General features: G+C 49.7%; 1 pseudogene; it reads right to left on the reverse strand.

Annotated features, from left to right (window-relative positions):
- LOC8057156 lies at positions 6,029 to 17,262 on the reverse strand (annotated as a pseudogene).

A 17,561-nucleotide genomic window follows, 5' to 3' on the forward strand; every position in this document is an offset into this window, starting at 1 on the left:
ACCACGCGAAGTCGTCATCGAGCGCGTGATCCGAGAAGGCAGCGGCTCCGGGACGTGGCCCCAGATCACCAAGACGAACTACAACGAGTGGTCGTTGAGGATGAGCTGAAGCTCTAGGCTCGCCATCTCTGGGATGTCGTGGAGTTCGACGACAACCGGAACGCGCTGGACGCCATCTGCAACGTCGTGCCAGAAAACATGATCCCCGCGCTCGCCACCAAGGCAACCGCCAAGGAAGCCTGGGAGGCGATCTGCACTCTCCGCATTGGCGACGATCGGGTGTAGAAGGCCACGGCGCAGAATCTCCGCGCTGAGTACGAGGCGATCACCCTTCGGGAAGGCGAGGTCATTGAGGATTTTGCGCTGCGCCTCACCGGCATTGTGCAGCAGCTGGCCACCCTTGGCGATCCGGAGCCCGACGCCAAGGTTGTCACCAAATACCTTCCCGTCGTCCGCCCACGGTACAAACAACCCGTGATTTCCATCGAAACCTTACTCGACATCTCCCAACTCTCCATCGAAGAGGTGATCGGTAGACTGAAAGCTGCCGACGACGTCGAGACCATTCCGGCGCATACCACGAGCGGCAAACTACTGCTCACAAAGGAGCAGTGGGTGGAGAGGTACAAGAAGAAGTTCGCTGAGTGTGGACGTGGAAGTTCTGGCTCCGACAGACGAGGCAAGGGTTGCACATGCGGTCGCGGGCGTGGCTCTGGCGACTCCAGAGGCGGATCCAACTTGTCGCGTCCACCGCCGGACGACCCGTGCCCACGCTGTGGCAAAAAGGGTCATTGGGCCCGTGATTGCCGTGGCAAGAAGAAGGAGCTGACCCAAGAGGCCCATGTAGCCCAGGAGGAAGAGGCCACACTCATGATGGCCATCGCACAAGCCTAGGAGGAGGGTGACGCCTCCCTCACAGCGACGCTGTCTTCCTCGCAGCCTCCACTACCGCCGCTCGATGAGATCCACTTCACCGAGCACAAAGTCTTCGCTGCGCTTGACTCACCGGGAGATCGAGACCTAGATCGATGGATCCTCGACACAGGCGCCTCCAACCACATGACCGACGCCCACTTCGCGTTCGCCACCCTCGACTCCATTGTCTCCGGGATGAGATTCAATGACGGCTCCACCGTGCGGATCGAGGGCAGCGACACCATGCTCTTCTTCTGCAAGAACGGGGAGCACTGGTCCCTACTCAACGTCTATTATCTGCCTCGACTAACGGCCAACATTATCTCCATCGGGCAGCTAGACAAGGCTGGGTATGAGGTGCTGGTGAAGGGGGGGGTGTGATGTGCATCCGTGATGAGGAGATGTGTCTGCTGGCGAGAGTGCCCAGGAGCGTCGGGCGCCTGTACGTGCTCGACATCAACCTTGCATGTCCAATGTGCTTGGCAGCGCACACTGACAAAGACACGTGGTTGTGGCATGCCTGATTCGAGCACGTCAACTTCACCGCCCTCCGCAAGATGGCGCGGAAAGAGCTCGTACGTGGGCTGCCGGTATTGCATCAAGTGGATCAGCTGTGCGAGGCGTGTCTCGCCGGGAAGCAGCATCACACGCCGTTCCCACAGAGGGCGCTGAGGAGTTCCACCAGAGTACTCTAGCTCCTGCACGACAACCTCTGCGGTCCTATCTCTCCAACAACGCCCAGTGGAAACCGGTACTTTCTCCTTTTGGTTGATGATTACTCGAGGTACATGTGGGTTGCATTGCTGGCATCCAAGGATCAAGCTACACCAGCCATCCAGAGGATCTAGGCAGCTGCCGAGCGAAAGATAGACAAGAAGGTGTTGGCGCTCCAGCGGACCGTGGTGGCAAGTTCGGGGCAGCTGACTTCGTCAACTACTATTCTGAGCTCGAGTTGACGGCACCCCACACGCCACAACAGAACGGTGTGGTAGAGCGGCGGAACCAATCCCATTGTGGGCACCACAAGGTGCATGCTGAAGGCCAAGGGGCTGCTCGGTGTTTTCTAGGGAGAAGCAGTCACCACCACCGTCTACGTCCTCAACTGATCGTCATCCAAGAGCATTGGGGGTAAAACTCCCTATGAGCTCTGGACCGGGAGCGCACCAGGTGTTCATCACCTTCGTACCTTCGGCTGCATCGCGCACGTCAAGGTAACTACACCAAATCTAAAGAAACTCGATGATCGCAGCAGGCGCATGATATTCATCGGGTACGAGGCTAGATCAAAGGCATATCGTGTCTACGATCCCACTACCCGCCGAGTCCACATAAGATACGATGTTGTCTTCGACGAGGGTGCTCAGTGGGCTTGGCATGCTGATCACGACGGAGGGGATGTGGACTTCACCATCAACGAGCCCATGGAGGCGCCCACCGTGGTCACCACCACCAGTGCACACGGGTGGCCCGCGCCTCCTCTGAACCTGCAGCAGCAACTCACTCCAAGTCTCCATCACTAGGGGCGCCACCAACCCTGTTCGTAGCGGCGCCACACACCTGCTTCAGGCTCTGCACCAGGCTTGCCCTTAGTGCAGCAGCACCCTGGCGTCGAGTACGCCACGTCGCTAGGGTTCGGTCTCAGTGAACATCTGGACCACGACCATGACGATGATGCGCCCCTAAGGTTCCGGCGTGTCGACAACATCCTCGGTCCTGCCACTCCACCAGGCTTCGTCGACTGGGACTTGGAGGAGCACCTCATGCTGGCAAGTGACATCGAGCCATCAACATTTGAGGAGGCGCTGCAACATGAACACTAGCACCACGCGATGTTGGACGAGATGACATCCATCAAGGCGAACGGCACCTGGAAGCTCGTCGTTGCACCTCCACACGTGAAGCTGATCAGCCTCAAATGGGTCTTCAAGACCAAGAAGGACGCCACTAGCGTGATCACCAAGTACAAATCCCGACTAATCGCCAAGGGGTATGTACAGCAGTAGGGCGTCGACTTTGATGAAGTCTTCACTCCGATGGCTCGACTTGAGTCTGTGAGGCTGCTACTCTCTCATGCTGTCTCACAAGGCTAGGCGGTGCACCATATGGACGTCAAGTCCGCATTCTTGAACGGCGAACTCTAGGAACAAGTCTACGTCGAGCAGCCGTCGGGTTTCATCCTGCGTGGCCAAGAGAACAAGGTTCTGCACCTGGCAAAGGCGGTGTATGGACTGCGTCAAGCGCCCCACGCTTGGTATGCCAAGCTCGATTCCTCTCTGATCGAGCTAGGCTTCCAGCGAAGTACCTCCGAGCACGCAGTGTACCTACGAGGTGCGGGCAAACGCCGGCTTGTCATCGACGTCTACGTGGATGATCTGGTGATCACCGGCGGTAGCAACGAAGACATCACCACGTTCAAGGAGGAGATGAAGTCAAAATTCAAGATGAGTGATCTCGGTCTCCTTCACTACTATCTAGGGTTGGAGGTGACCCAGAGTAAGGACGGGATCACCGTCTGTCAAAGTGCATATGCCGCAAAGATCCTAGAGACGACAAGGCTAGCTGGCTGTAACCCAAGTCACACACCCATGGAGCCCCGCCTGAAGCTCAGCAAGTAAAGTACAGCTCTAGCAGTGGATCCAACCATGTACCAGAGTGTTGTCGGCTCCCTCCGCTACTTGGTGAACTCTCGGCCTGATCTCACCTACTCGGTGGGGTACATCAGCCGACTCATGGAGCATCCTACCACCGAGCACCTAGCTGTTGTTAAGAGGGTGCTCAGGTACGTTGCTAGTACTCTTCAGTTCGGATGCTGTTACAGAAGGTGGAAGGAAGCCCAACTGGTCGGGTTCAGTGATAGCAATTTGGCGGGCGACATAGACACCTGCAAGAGCATGACCGGAGTCATCTTCTACCTTGACGACAACGTGATTACCTGGCAGTTGCAGAAGCAGCGAGTTGTGGCCCTGTCCTCATGCAAGGCAGAGTACATAGCAACGGCCACAGCTGCATGCCAAGGTGTCTGGCTCGCTCGCCTCCTCACTGAGCTCAAGGGGGAAGAGACCGGGGCCATCACTCTCAAGATAGACAACCAGTCCGCCATCGCGCTCAGCCGGAATCCCGTGTTCCACCACCGAAATAAGCATATTGATATTAGATTTCATTACATTTGTGAGTGTGTCGAGGAGAACAGGGTTCACATTTAGTCTGTTGGGACGATGGAGCAGTTGGCGGACATCTGCACCAAGGCACTGGGGTGTGAGCGCTTTTGTGAATTGCGTTCCAAACTTGGTGTTCATCATGTTCAGCAGGCACACTAGAGTAGGAGGAGAATTGTTAGTTATACTCCTAGGTGCTAGAATTAGACAGCATGTTTAGCACACTAGAGTAGGAGAATTGTTAGTTATACTCCTAGGTGCTAGAATTAGACAGCATGTTTACATTAGTGCATGCGCGCAGGCATCAGTCTCTGGTGTTCGCGTGCAAATAGGAAGTAGTGGTAGTTTGCTTAGCCATGAACCTGGACATGCTGCCATGGCCGGGCGACGTCGAGCGGGGGGATGGACTCGCACCTCTTTCGCGTCGTGCGCGCCATGAGCGGCATGATCTCTATACTCTTTCAATAAATGGCAATACATGCATCAGAAAAACGCTACGGTGTTTGCAGCACAACTTGTGTGTCCAAGTATTCGTGCGTGTTCCACTTATCACTCTCTGTCGCATGCTTGCTCGCCGCCGGCGCTTGTCGAGTGCCGCGACTAACAGGTAACTCTGTCTATTTGAAAAAGCCAAAAACAAATTTTCACAATAAATCATTTTCACCATATAAGCACCACATTGGACATCTACAACAAGCATCAACCCATCAGGTCTGTTTTCCAATCTACTTTTTCTTAGTACAAGAGTCAATTTGTATTCTGTTCAGCTGGCTGTTTTTTGGCTGATGATGATTTGCTGTGAGAGAAAAACATTTTTTCCATATCAACTGATCTTTGCTCAAGCAAACAAAGTGTACAGATGTTGTAGCTAACGATTGAAAACAAACATAACTTTCAAGGGAAGAAACTGTCTGACATAATGAGACAATTAGTAAAGTCAGATATGCCGACAGCCTTTGTTTACTCTTAAATATATAACTAAATGGGTTCATTGGAGAAATGCTGTAGAAAATGTCTTATGATCTCATAATAATGACTTCTCAACATTTTGTTGAACACAGAACTTGAAACCATTGCTTCTCCATTTGATTTGTTACCAGATCAGGGTTTGACTCATAGTATTTCCAGAAAAATGAAAAGATTTGCGGGACATGGAAGCTCAATTTAGCAGCCGAAATGGTAGCTCCAAGTTTCGGTTCTTGTGGAGCTCAAAATCATGCACAATTGTTTGAATAACGAACACCTGGAGTGTGGTAAAGGAGCACTTGCCCTTGACAGGCATAATAACTTATATTACATTAATAAATGACTGCTGCACCAGGATATTGATTTCGTGGGAACCCAGAGATATAAGTTGCTACCAATCTGTCTGTCCAGCAGAAGTGTGGCTGTCAAAAGCCTTTCTGTGCCAATTTTTCAAATGATCTAGAGGATCAGGTGGGGTGTAAGCCTAGCTGAGAGCACCACACCATCAGCCTCTCCTACCAGGCTACCACTGATATCTGCTTCGAAGCTTCAGGGAAGAAGACGACGACGCTGCAGCAGAGGGCACAACAACAAGTGGGTGATGTTTCAGAAGCTGCTGGGCACAACCTTGCAGTGGAACTCCATGCCGATCTAGCCAAAGGTGGTTGATCTCCCAGTATTCCAGGATTGAATCATCGCAAAAGCAACTTAATCTTTCGATCTGGTTTCAGAGCAGCATGAGTCGAAACATGGAAATACCAGTGCCAGTATGGTCAACAGTTTATCCTCAGCAACCTGCTTCACAACTCTCTGCTCTTGTTGAGGCGCGCTTTGCGCACTGCTTCTTGGATATTCTTTTCATGCTCCTTGAGCATCCGCTCCATGTTTCCTTTTGCTGTAATCATTGAACCTGAGTGCTGATATATTCTGCTTTTGCCCTTGTACATCTGATCATATAGAAAGAATAACAAACAAGTTGTTAATGGTACACAAAGAAAAACACCAAAAATACTCTGATGCAATGTCAAAGCAGCTAACTTGTTCCTATAGAAAAAAAAGTCAATATGTGCAATGTCCACACTATTAGAGAATAGTCAAAAGACTTAATGAGGATTACAGGGGTGATTACACATATATATAGCAGATAGAGGCAGCCCAAAGGGCCTGCGCAGCCAGAGGTGGCGCATAGGGACTAGGAGTACAATAAATACATAATTAATTCTAACACCCCCCCGCAAGCTGATCGTCGGTAGAGCGGACGTTCAGATTGGAGCGAAAGTCGGTGAAGACGGAGGATGGAAGACCCTTGGTGAAGACATCAGCGAACTGCGACGTGGTGGGCACATGGAGGACACGAACAGCGCCAATGGCCACCCGTTCACGGACAAAGTGAAGGTCGATCTCCACGTGCTTGGTGCGCTGATGTTGGACGGGGTTGGAGGAGAGGTAGACGGCGCTGACATTGTCGCAGTAGACAAGGGATGCAGTCTTCAGAGGGTGGTGGAGCTCCTGCAGAAGTTGTTGCAGCCACGAAATTTCAGCGACTCCGTTAGCGACGGCGCGGTACTCAGCCTCGGCGCTTGACCGAGAGACTGTTGGCTGCCGCTTGGATGACCAAGAGACAAGGCTGCCACCAAGGGAAACAGCATATCCGGAGGTGGAGCGGCGAGTGTCGGGGCAGCCAGCCCAGTCGGCATCGGTATACACAATGAGCTGTGTGGGTGCAGAACGGGGTATGATCAAACCATAGCCAATAGTGCCCTCAAGGTACCGAAGAATCCTCTTAGCAGCAGTAAGGTGAACCTCCCGGGGGTCATGCATATGAAGGCAAATCTGTTGGACAGCATAGGCAATGTCGGGCCTTGTGAAGGTTAAGTACTGCAGGGCACCTGCAAGGCTGCGGTAGGCGGTGGGGTCAGCCACAGGGGAACCAGCAGCAGCAGGGACTTTGGCACAAGTGTCAATCGGGGTCGAGCAAGGTTTGCAGTCACTCATGCCATGACGGGCAAGGATGTCCAGAATGTATTGCCGCTGAGAGAGGAGAAGAGTGTCCTTGGTGCGGTGAACAGCCACGCCAAGGAAATGGTGCAGAGGGCCAAGATCCTTCATAGCAAACTCATTCTTCATAGCTGCAATCACACGGTGGAGGAGCTGCTCGGAGGAAGCTGTGAGGACAATGTCATCCACATATAGAAGCAAGTAAACTGTATCAGTGCTCCGGCGATATATGAACAGAGAGGTGTCTGACTTTGCTTCGGTGAATCCGAGAGACAACAGGAAGGAGGCAAACCGGCTGTACCAAGCACGCGGGGCCTGCTTCAATCCATATAGAGATTTATTGAGTCTGCATACATGATTGGGAAGAGCAGCATCAACAAATCCTGTGGGCTGAGAGCAGTAGACCGTCTCTGACAGGGTGCCATGAAGGAAAGCGTTCTTCACATCAAGTTGGTGAATTGGCCAGTCCCGAGAGTGAGCCAAGGTGAGAACAGTGCGGACAGTAGCGGGCTTCACAACGGGGCTGAACGTCTCATCGTAATCGATGCCAGGGCGTTGAGTGAACCCACGAAGTACCCAACGAGCCTTATACCTGTCCAGAGAACCATCAGCATGAAATTTGTGTTTGAAGATCCATTTCCCGGTGACCACATTTGCCTTAGCTGGCCAGGGAACAAGCTCCCAGGTGCCGTTGTCCATGAGGGCAGCATGTTCTTCTTCCATTGCCTTGCGCCAATGAGGGTCGGAGAGAGCATCACGGCAGGAGCATGGCAGAGGCGACAGAGCCTCAGTGTGCATAGCAAGGCGAGGCTGCCGGTACCCAATCTTCCCGCGGGTTGCCATGCCATGAGTGTTGGCAACCGGGGGAATGGTGACAGCTCCAGGTGGAAGAGGTGGACCACTCTTGACGTAGCGCGGCGGAGATGGAACCATGCTGGAGCGACGAGGAGGCGCCCCGGCGGGGGACGGAGGTGGCGGCGGCGTGCTGGGAGCAGGGGCGCGCCGGGAGTAGACATGAACCACTGGTGTTTTTTCAAAGTGAACCACCTGGGACGCCTGCGACGCAGGAGCCTGCTGCGGGGCAGGGGGCGCCTGAGGTGCAGGAGCCTGTTGCGGGGCAGGGGGCACCGCCATGGGCGCCGGAGGTGCAGGAGCCTGCTGCGGGGCAGGGGGCACCGCCATGGGCGCCTGAGTCGTCACGGGCACCTGCTGTGGTGCAGGGGGCACCGGCAGGGGCGCCTGAGTAGGGGACGCCGGGGCCTGCAGAGGCAGGGAGGCACCCAATGATCTAGGCGCCATGAAGCCAGGAGGGGGTGCCCTTGGTACAGTACCTGCAGGGGGTGAGAAAACAGCTGGCAGAGAGTCATCATCAGTGAGGAAATCAAGTTCGTGGGCAGGAGGTGAGGGCCGGCGAAGGCTGGAAGGGAATGTTGTTTCATCGAAAACAACATGGCGAGATATAATGACCCGGTTGGAGGTGAGGTCAAGGCACCTGTAGCCTTTATGATCAGGGGAGTACCCCAGGAACACGCACAGCGAGGAGCGGGGGGCGAGTTTGTGGGGAGTGGTGGCGGTGAGGTTAGGGTAGCATGAGCAGCCGAAGGCTCGAAGATCATGATAAGAAGGGAGGGTGCCATGAAGGGCGAAGAATGGGGTGCTCATGTTAAGGGTTTTAGTGGGGAGACGGTTGATAAGGTGGGTGGCGGTGGCGAGAGCGTCGGCCCAGTAGGAGGGTGGCATGGATGCTTGGAAGAGTAGAGTGCGAGTGACGTTGTTGGCGGTGCGAAGCATGCGCTCGGCCTTGCCATTCTGCTGTGAGGTGTAGGGACAAGACATGCGAAGGGATACACCTTTGGCAAGAAAGAAAGCGCGAGACGCAGAGTTGTCAAACTCACGGCCGTTGTCACATTGCACAGCTTTGATGGTGCAACCGAACTGCGTGAGCACGTACGAGAAAAAATTGGAAAGAGTAGTGAAAGTATCAGACTTTAGCTTGAGGGGAAAAGTCCAAACAAAATGCGAACAGTCGTCAATAATGACTAGATAATATTTGAAACCCGATACACTGACAATTGGTGACGTCCACGAGTCACAATGTATCAAGTCAAAATTTTTGGACGCTCTAGAAAATGAAGAAGAAAATGGTAGGCGAACATGGTGTCCGAGCTGGCAAGCATGACATAGGGAGGGATCACCGGGTGTGCTGCTACAGACAATGGAGGACGTCTTGGCGAGGTGTTGGAGTGTAGATGACCCAGGGTGACCGAGACGGCGGTGCCAAGTGGTTGATGAAGGAGTGGCAACGAGGGCGCAGGAACCGAAAGGTGATGACGGAAGCTGCAGTGTGTACAGAGGGCCCGAGCTGTCACAGCGAAGGAGGAGGTTCCTGGTACGAAGATCCTTCACAGAAACACCAAGAGGGTCAAACTCAACAGAAACAAGATTATCGGAAGTAAATTGACGAACGGACAGAAGATTTTTGATTATGTCGGGGGCGACAAGGACATTGTTGAGGCGGAACGGGCCAGGGAGTGTTGAGTAGCCGGAGCCCACAACAGGAAGAGTGGCACCGTTCCCTACAACAATGGAAGAAGGAAAGGAGGAGGTAGGGGACATGGTGACCATACCGGGATTCGCAGCAATGTGCGATGAGGCACCCGAGTCGATGACCCACTCCGAAGGGTTCGGGGGAGGGGTGAGGAAGACCGTGCTGAACGCGTTGGCCAGGGACTCCGGGTTCCAGGGCGACCAAGCCGGAGGGGGCGCCTGTGGAGGCGCTGCATAGTACGCCCCAGGCGCCGGGGGGTAGAACGTCGGGGGTGCGCCAACCGCCATAGCTTGATGAGGCGAGCTGCCGACGTGAGGTGGGGGGCCACGCTGACCACCAGGGGTGGAACCGGGCCACATGTGAATGGACCCGGTCCACGGATTGAGGAAGGACGGCCATGGAGTGGAACCCTGCGTGCTGCCTGGTGGAGCAGGGCTCGAGCCAGAGCCACTGGAGTTTCCCTGGCCGCGCCCGCCGCGGCGACGGCGACCACGGTTGTTGGGAGGCGAGGCCCCCCCGGTCGCCCCGGCTGCCTGAGGAGGACGCGGGAGGACAGGAGCAGACGCCTGCGTGGGAGCATTGGTCTTGCGGGGCGCCGAAGTGACAAGGGCCGAGGGAGCCGCCGACGAAGGCGTCATGTTCAGCTCAGCCAGGCGCAGGTCAGCGCGGACGTCGGTGAACGAAGGGAACGGCCTCTGGCGGGTGACAAGCTGAGCCATGAACTGGAACCGCTCGTTCAGACCACGCAGCATGTTCAAGACGAGCGTGCGATCTGGAACAGGTTCGCCGAGGTCGGCAAGAGCGCGGCAGAAATCGTCGATGGAGAGGGCGCCTTGGGTGAGGGTGCGGAACTCAGCGTCGAGGAGCATGGCACGGGATTCGCGATTGTTCAGAAACTGCTGCTCGATCCCGAGCCATGCCGCCCGTGCAGATAGACCATCGGGCTCATGAACAACGTCCAAGAGATCGGCGGAGATGGTGTTGAAGAGCCACGAGACGACGACGCAGTCCATGCGAGCCCACGCCGGATCATCAGGACGGGCGGCGTCGCTGAGGACGTGGTCCTTCAAAGCGAAGCGGCCGAGGATGAGCAGAACGTAGCCACGCCACTTGGAATAGTTGGAGGAGTTGAGGTCCAGAACAATGGGGATGAGGCTCTTGATGTTCTGGACAGCGGCAGCTTGGCTGTGGAGATGAGTGATGGCAGCAGCTTCAGAGGAGAAGGAGCGAGCGTCGTCCTCGTCATGGTGGTCGTCATCACGGCGGGGCTCGGGGCGAAGCCATTCCCGGAGGTCCGCGGCCTGCCGCTCGAGGAGGTCCGCCTGGGCGCGCTCCTTTTCCAGGGCGTCGGCGGCAGCGCGGACACGGTCTTGGGCCGCGGCGGCGGACTTGAGGAGGTCCGCCTCCGCCTGGAGTTGGAGGCTGCGCTCCATGTTGGAGGAGCGGAGGGAGGTGGCTTCGTCTTCGAGCTTCTGGGCGGCGGCGGCAGCTTCGTCGCGGAGCTTCGTTGCGGCGGCCACAGCAGAGGCGGCCGAGCCTGAGGTGGCGGCCATGGGGGCACGGCGACAGCCGGGAAGGCGGCGCGCACAGCAGCCGATGGGGCGGGCGCGGCACGAGGCACCGCGCGGACGCGGTTTGAGGCGGGCACCGAGGGAGCGGAAGGGATCGTGTTTAGATTGATACCATATTAGAGAATAGTCAAAAGACTTAATGAGGATTACAGGGGTGATTACACATATATATATAGCAGATAGAGGCAGCCCAAAGGGCCTGCGCAGCCAGAGGTGGCACATAGGGACTAGGAGTACAATAAATACATAATTAATTCTAACACACACAAACTCTATGGATCTCAGCTTATACAACAATTGCAAATTTTTACATAAACAAGTGCAATCAGTAGCATAGGATTCATATCATTTAAGAGCATAAAACCTCTGTATCCACTGAATTCTGGAACTAACCAATCCCAAGAATTACAAAAGAAAATTGTAAAACCATGTCAACAGAGCAGAACAAAATACTTTAAGAAATAATAAGTGGAAAATATAATGGTACCAACCACAATTCTTTTGTTGAGTACAACAGTATGTAAAATCAGTATTTAAGAAGTACTGTACTTACCACAACTGGGCCCTTCGATCCCAGGTTGCTGTTCTGAGAACCAAGTACTTCATTCCTTACATCAGCAGATTCAGGTCTAATCATAGCAACCTTTGTTATCTCGCTTGCAAAAGAATTTCCATCTTCTGTTTCGACAGATCGAAATCCACTTACACTCTCAGCTGCCTTTCTTTTCCTATTGAGACAAGAAGACAGTACATCAACATAACTAATAGTTCTTCTTGACTGCAACCTCGGGCACCCTGAAGCCAATACAAAAATATTAGGAAAACTGGTACCTCCTAGCTTCTTCCCTTCCAAGTCTAACATCATACTCTTTACTTGGGGGACACTTTGGTAAGCTTGAGGGGCTGCAAGCAAGTGGTTTTTTCCTGAAAAACTACAGATTTTGGATCCATGCATTAGGTGCTACAGTACAAAATCTCCAAAAGGATGCCTTTGAATATCAGATAGCTGATCAATTTGTATGGAGCAAGACTAGATTTTGAGAAACTACCTCTGAACTAGATAGAAAATCACAGAAAGAAACCGCTGTAAATCTACCCTAGAAGCGACCGAAACTTCCATATGAAAGTATTTGCACTTCACATGATAACATGTTTCGACTGGTAGTCAATCACAGGGCAATCACTAATTAATCTTTTAGGGGGAAAAGTATTGACTAATTTCATTCATAGTAATCCTATAAAGACAAACCCCACTAAGCTAATTCTCTTGCACCTCCTTGCGCCACGTCATCATCCACTTCTACTGTTGTCGCATGCAATTAAGTACCTACACATAACCATGTATGTATATTTTTATTCTCTCATGTGACCTCCTTTCTTCCTCTTCAGAAACTGACTACTAAAACTATTTATAGATGACTCGACAGACTACAGTGAGGCCATATTTATATTCCTTCTTCATACCCGCGGCAACGCGCGGAGAATCCTCCTAGTTTCATTCATAGTAAAGGTTTTAACCCTTTTTTTCTTCTTAATATAATGATACACAGCTCTCCTGCATGTTCGAGAAAAAAATGATTTATCTTCATACTTTTGAACTAGTTCCTAATTGATGCATAAATAGAGTTTCTTATTTCAGCAGTAGTCATTCAAACTCACGAAAGCTATCCAACTTTCACTATAGTTAGGCATATATAGAAAGGAAAATATATTCTTTACTGGGGAAGGTAGCATCTGGTTCGAAATTGTCAACTGAGCCTCATTGGTGGTAGGAGGATAACTGTCCAAATACTAGTGGCCTTTAGAGCCCTATTTGTTGCTCAACTGCAATAAAGGCCATAACTTTTAAGTGCTTTCTATCATTAAATTTGTACTACTGAAATAACAAACAAGACTTCAGAAGCTGTTGCATGTCATATTCCAAACCAACAAAAAAGGTCAACAGTGACGAGTAAAAGGTGTGTAGAACTTACATCACTTCGGAGAGCCTCAGCAGCCGTTCCACGAGAATCTGGTTGTAGTGCAAGCAAGTTATCTAGAAGAACTACAGCTGATTGTGGAAAATCTTTAAATGTATCAGCAATGCACACCCTATACTGGCGGCTGGGCTTGAACATCCCTGTTTGTGGTACTTCCAGTTTACTCCAATAGTCACCAGAAGGTGATCCACAGAGCTTGAAAATTTTGTGAAGTTGCTCCACCTACCGAAATCACAATACAGACTAAATGAGCATAAAGGTAAAATTGTATAACCTAGATACTGGTATAGTCTATCTTGTATCATAAAAAATGTGACAGTTGCCTGCACCTCAGTTCTTCCAGGCAAGATTGGCTTGCCAGCAAGCAGTTCTGCAAGAATGCACCCTGCACTCCACAAATCCACAGAAGGGCCATACTTGGTGGCACCGAGAAGAAGTTCAGGTGGTCTGTACCACAATGTTGCAACACGGCTAGTCAGTGGTTGCTGATTGTCGGGATCAAATGAGGTTGCTAGACCAAAGTCCGCAATCTTCAGAACACCATTGTTATCCATCAATAGGTTGGAACTCTTTAGGTCCCGATGCAGGACTCCGTTGCTGTGGCAATGATCAAGGCCACTGAGTAATTGCTGAAATAAACACTTGACCTGGATTCATGTGAAATATTTAAGTTCATGCCACCTTTACAAATGAACCAGGATAGTATGACAATCACCTGTGGCTCAGTAAACTTAAGGCCTGTGGTCGCAGCAAGACCAACAAGATCATGCTCCATGTACTCAAATACAAGATACAGGCTTTGTGAAAAAGAAGATGTTATGATCCCTTGCAACTTGATGATGTTTGGATGATTGAGTTTCCGTAGAATAAGAATCTCTCTAGCCATAAAGCGCACACTCTCAGGATCCACATTGAGAAAACGCACTTTTTTGAGTGCGACAAACTTGCCAGTTTTAAGATCTCGAGCTTTGTAGACACTGCTATAAGTTCCTTGTCCAACCTGCAATTGGAAATAAGTTTAATAGTTAAAACAAAAGGATGACAGAAAAGGTTAGCTCCAAGAAGTAATAACATTGAAAACTACTCCCTGTGTCCCAAATTATAAGTCGTTCTCATTCCAACTTTCTTAGAGAGTCAAAGTATCTAAACTTTGACCAAAAATATAGAGAGAACCACAAAGATTTATGACATCAAATAGATATACTATGAAAATATAATTAATAAAGAATCTAATGATACTTATTTGGTATCATAAATGTTATTATTTTATTACAAATTTGGTCAAACTTGAGATGTTTTGACACTCAAAGAAAGTTGGAATGACTTATAATTTGGGACAGATGGAGTACTGATTAAGCAACTTGTATCACCATATTAACATTTTTTTTTAACGCAATGGCAGGAGCTCTGCTTTTCAATTAAGTAACAATATACCTTGTCTAATTTCTCAAATGAATCTGCTCGCCGAGGGAACCAACCTTGTACTGCCTCTGGTGCCACATTTATGAGCCAATCTGGCCATCCAGGTTTTGCGTGTTCATCTGATAATGGCCTAACTGCATGGGGGACACCCAATTCCAACTTACTCCCATATTTTCCTATTATGCCATTATGCCCACTGCTGATCCATATTTTCAGTCTATGGTGCATGCTTGGTTTCCTATGGTGGCCAACAGCTGAAACTGATGTCTCTGCATTGTCCAACTTGTAACTAGGAACAAAATCGTTTTCTTCTGGCTGAGAAGTGAGCACTTCAGTATTTCCACCATTGGCAGTTGCTACAGTTGCAGAATCATTACTAGTAGAAGGTGTGAAGAACCATTGCCAACATGTGCATCCAGTGGTTTGGCTTCCTGACGTTGTGCCATGATGTTTTTTAGAACACTTAGGACAAAGGTGACTTAGAAGAACATTTATGCCCTTCCACTTGATTGAATGCATCGGATCTGTATTGAACTTTGCAGCTGATTCTTGGCGAATATCTTCATTACCACAATAGCTAGTGCATGAAGCCAGGCACTCTTGATCCAACAATAGCCTTGATGAAATTCTTATTCAAAATTGCAAACTAGTAACTATTTATTAGGTCTTTATGCAATTCTATAGAGTCCAGACTGGTATTTCCTTGGAATTTCAGAGGGGGAAAACCTAATTACAAGAAACTCCAATCATAAATTAAATTGCAATTCAGATAACTGACTAAAATTTAGATGTACGGATTGAAAGTTAACAATGACTGATGTCTATGTCTATCTGCCACCCAGAAATTGTACAGTTCTATCTCCACAGCTCAGAATTCAAAAAAAGATTCTTATGAATTCAGGCAACGATAAAGAAAAAAACTCACCTTTTACTTTTAGGGCCTGTGTCTGGAACAGATAATTCCTCTGATTCCCTATATTTGCTCAAAGGAACCATTGGGGCTATATAAAGGGGCAAATAATTTTCTTCACCATGATCAATACAATTGAAGTTCTCCACTGCAGCCAAAAACATGTAAGACGGGGTGTAGAAAACCCAAAACAGGACCAATCGATATCCATAAGCATTAGACTGGGACCCCAAGCTAAAGCAGCAAGGAAGGAAAATGGGAGCGATAACGGAAAACTGCAATGGCCTAACAAGACAATTAGGATTTACCTCAGAACTTGAGTCCTTGCTCTTCTTTTCCTTTCAAGAAAATATATTGACAGCAAAAATTCAACAATGTTCCCCACCTTCCCCTTTCTCCATTCTAATCGTCAAATGGAGGAGAGAAAGGTGGGAAAAGTAATATGCGAAACAGAAGTTGGATTAGAGTTAACTGCTCCATGATATGCATTCTTGTTTCAAGATTTCTTTAGCTTTTCTCCCTTTTCTAGTCTAACAGAGAAAAGTACAGATAATTTCAAGAGGGAAAATAAATCATTATCTAAAAAAAGAGGGAAAATAAATTATCCGCACAGCACTTGGAGCAAGCAGGGGGGAAATGAGAGGAGGTGAGGATTCCTCGAGTGCTAAATTTAGATTGTATCGCCATTTCTAGTTTTCTCTGTTCATTTTATAGATAGATACAGTATATTAAGTCAACCAAACTATCATCAAGCATTCTAGGAGGGGAAGACATTGAATAAGAACGGGGGAAACTACATTACCCAAGCCGCGACCTCCACAGGATCGGCGTCGGATCTTGAGATTACGAGCTCCATGGCGCTTCTTTAAGGGACAAGCCTCCATGGATGAATACCATCCCTCTGCTATGGCCGTCACTAATCCGCGACGGCGGCGAATCGACGATGATCTTCTTCACTGGCAGTGCAGCCATTGGATGTCGCGGGTGCGACAGGCTACTTGACGGGGACGGCAATCCAAGCTGCAGCAGATCATCTTCCACGCCCTCCGGGTCCGGGGAGCTCCGGCCTCCGGCGACAGCTCGTCTTCCCCGAGTGACCTCCGGTGGCTCATGCTCATGGCTGCACGCGGTGGCGACGCTTCGCTTTTGTTGCGGCCCAGGTGCGGCTGTCACGGTGGCACCGGATGAACACCGGGCCGTGCTGAGCCACAACGTGAGGCACGATGAACGGCCCAACATAGCAAAGCTATGGGCCGGCCAAACAGGGAAAGGCTGGAAAACCTTTTTTTTTTGGAAAATCTTCATTTGACCTCCACAACTTTTGTCAAAGTCTGATTTTTCTCATAAATTGAAAAAACTGGTTTTTTTACCTATTCCAACTTTTGAAACCATTTGAATTTGCTCCTTGGACAGTTGGCAGTTGGGCAATCTAAATGGCACCATGTAGTAACGAGGGAGCTAAATCGAACTGAATTGAAAGTTGAAGAAACTCAGGGGTTGTTTGGATGTAGGGACTAAAGTTTAGTCCTATCACATCGAACGTTCGGATGCTAATTATGAGGACTAAACATGAGTTTATTATAAAACTAATTACACATATAGAGACTGATATGCAAGACAAATCTAATAATCCTAATTAATCCATCATTAGAACAAGTTTACTGTAGCACCACATTGCAAATTAGTCTTCATCTATATAATTAGTTTTCTAATTAGTCTATGTTTAATACTCTAAGTTAGTTTCCAATCATCCGATGTGACACAGACTAAACTTTTATAAATAATTATAGAAACAATTTAAAAAACATCCAAATTTTTTTAAAAAACTATGCTATTAAAAATCCTGACATCTGACCTAATATTTGTAAATTCATAGAAATGGTCTCCTAAAATTAGGAAAAATCAGTTTCAATCTTTTTCCCAAATTTGTGCACTACCTTATGGTACCTATTTTGAGCTATTTGAATCTATATGGTCTCCTTTTTATGTTTATTTGCTATTAGACAACCCAAACTACGTAGAAGTTTAGTGAACTTTGACAACAAGTTTCACATAACGATCTCATACTTTATTTTATTTAGATCGGCCTTTTTAGAC

Source organism: Sorghum bicolor, chromosome 5 (assembly GCF_000003195.3).
Source record: "Sorghum bicolor cultivar BTx623 chromosome 5, Sorghum_bicolor_NCBIv3, whole genome shotgun sequence".
NCBI classification, from domain to species: domain Eukaryota; kingdom Viridiplantae; phylum Streptophyta; class Magnoliopsida; order Poales; family Poaceae; genus Sorghum; species Sorghum bicolor.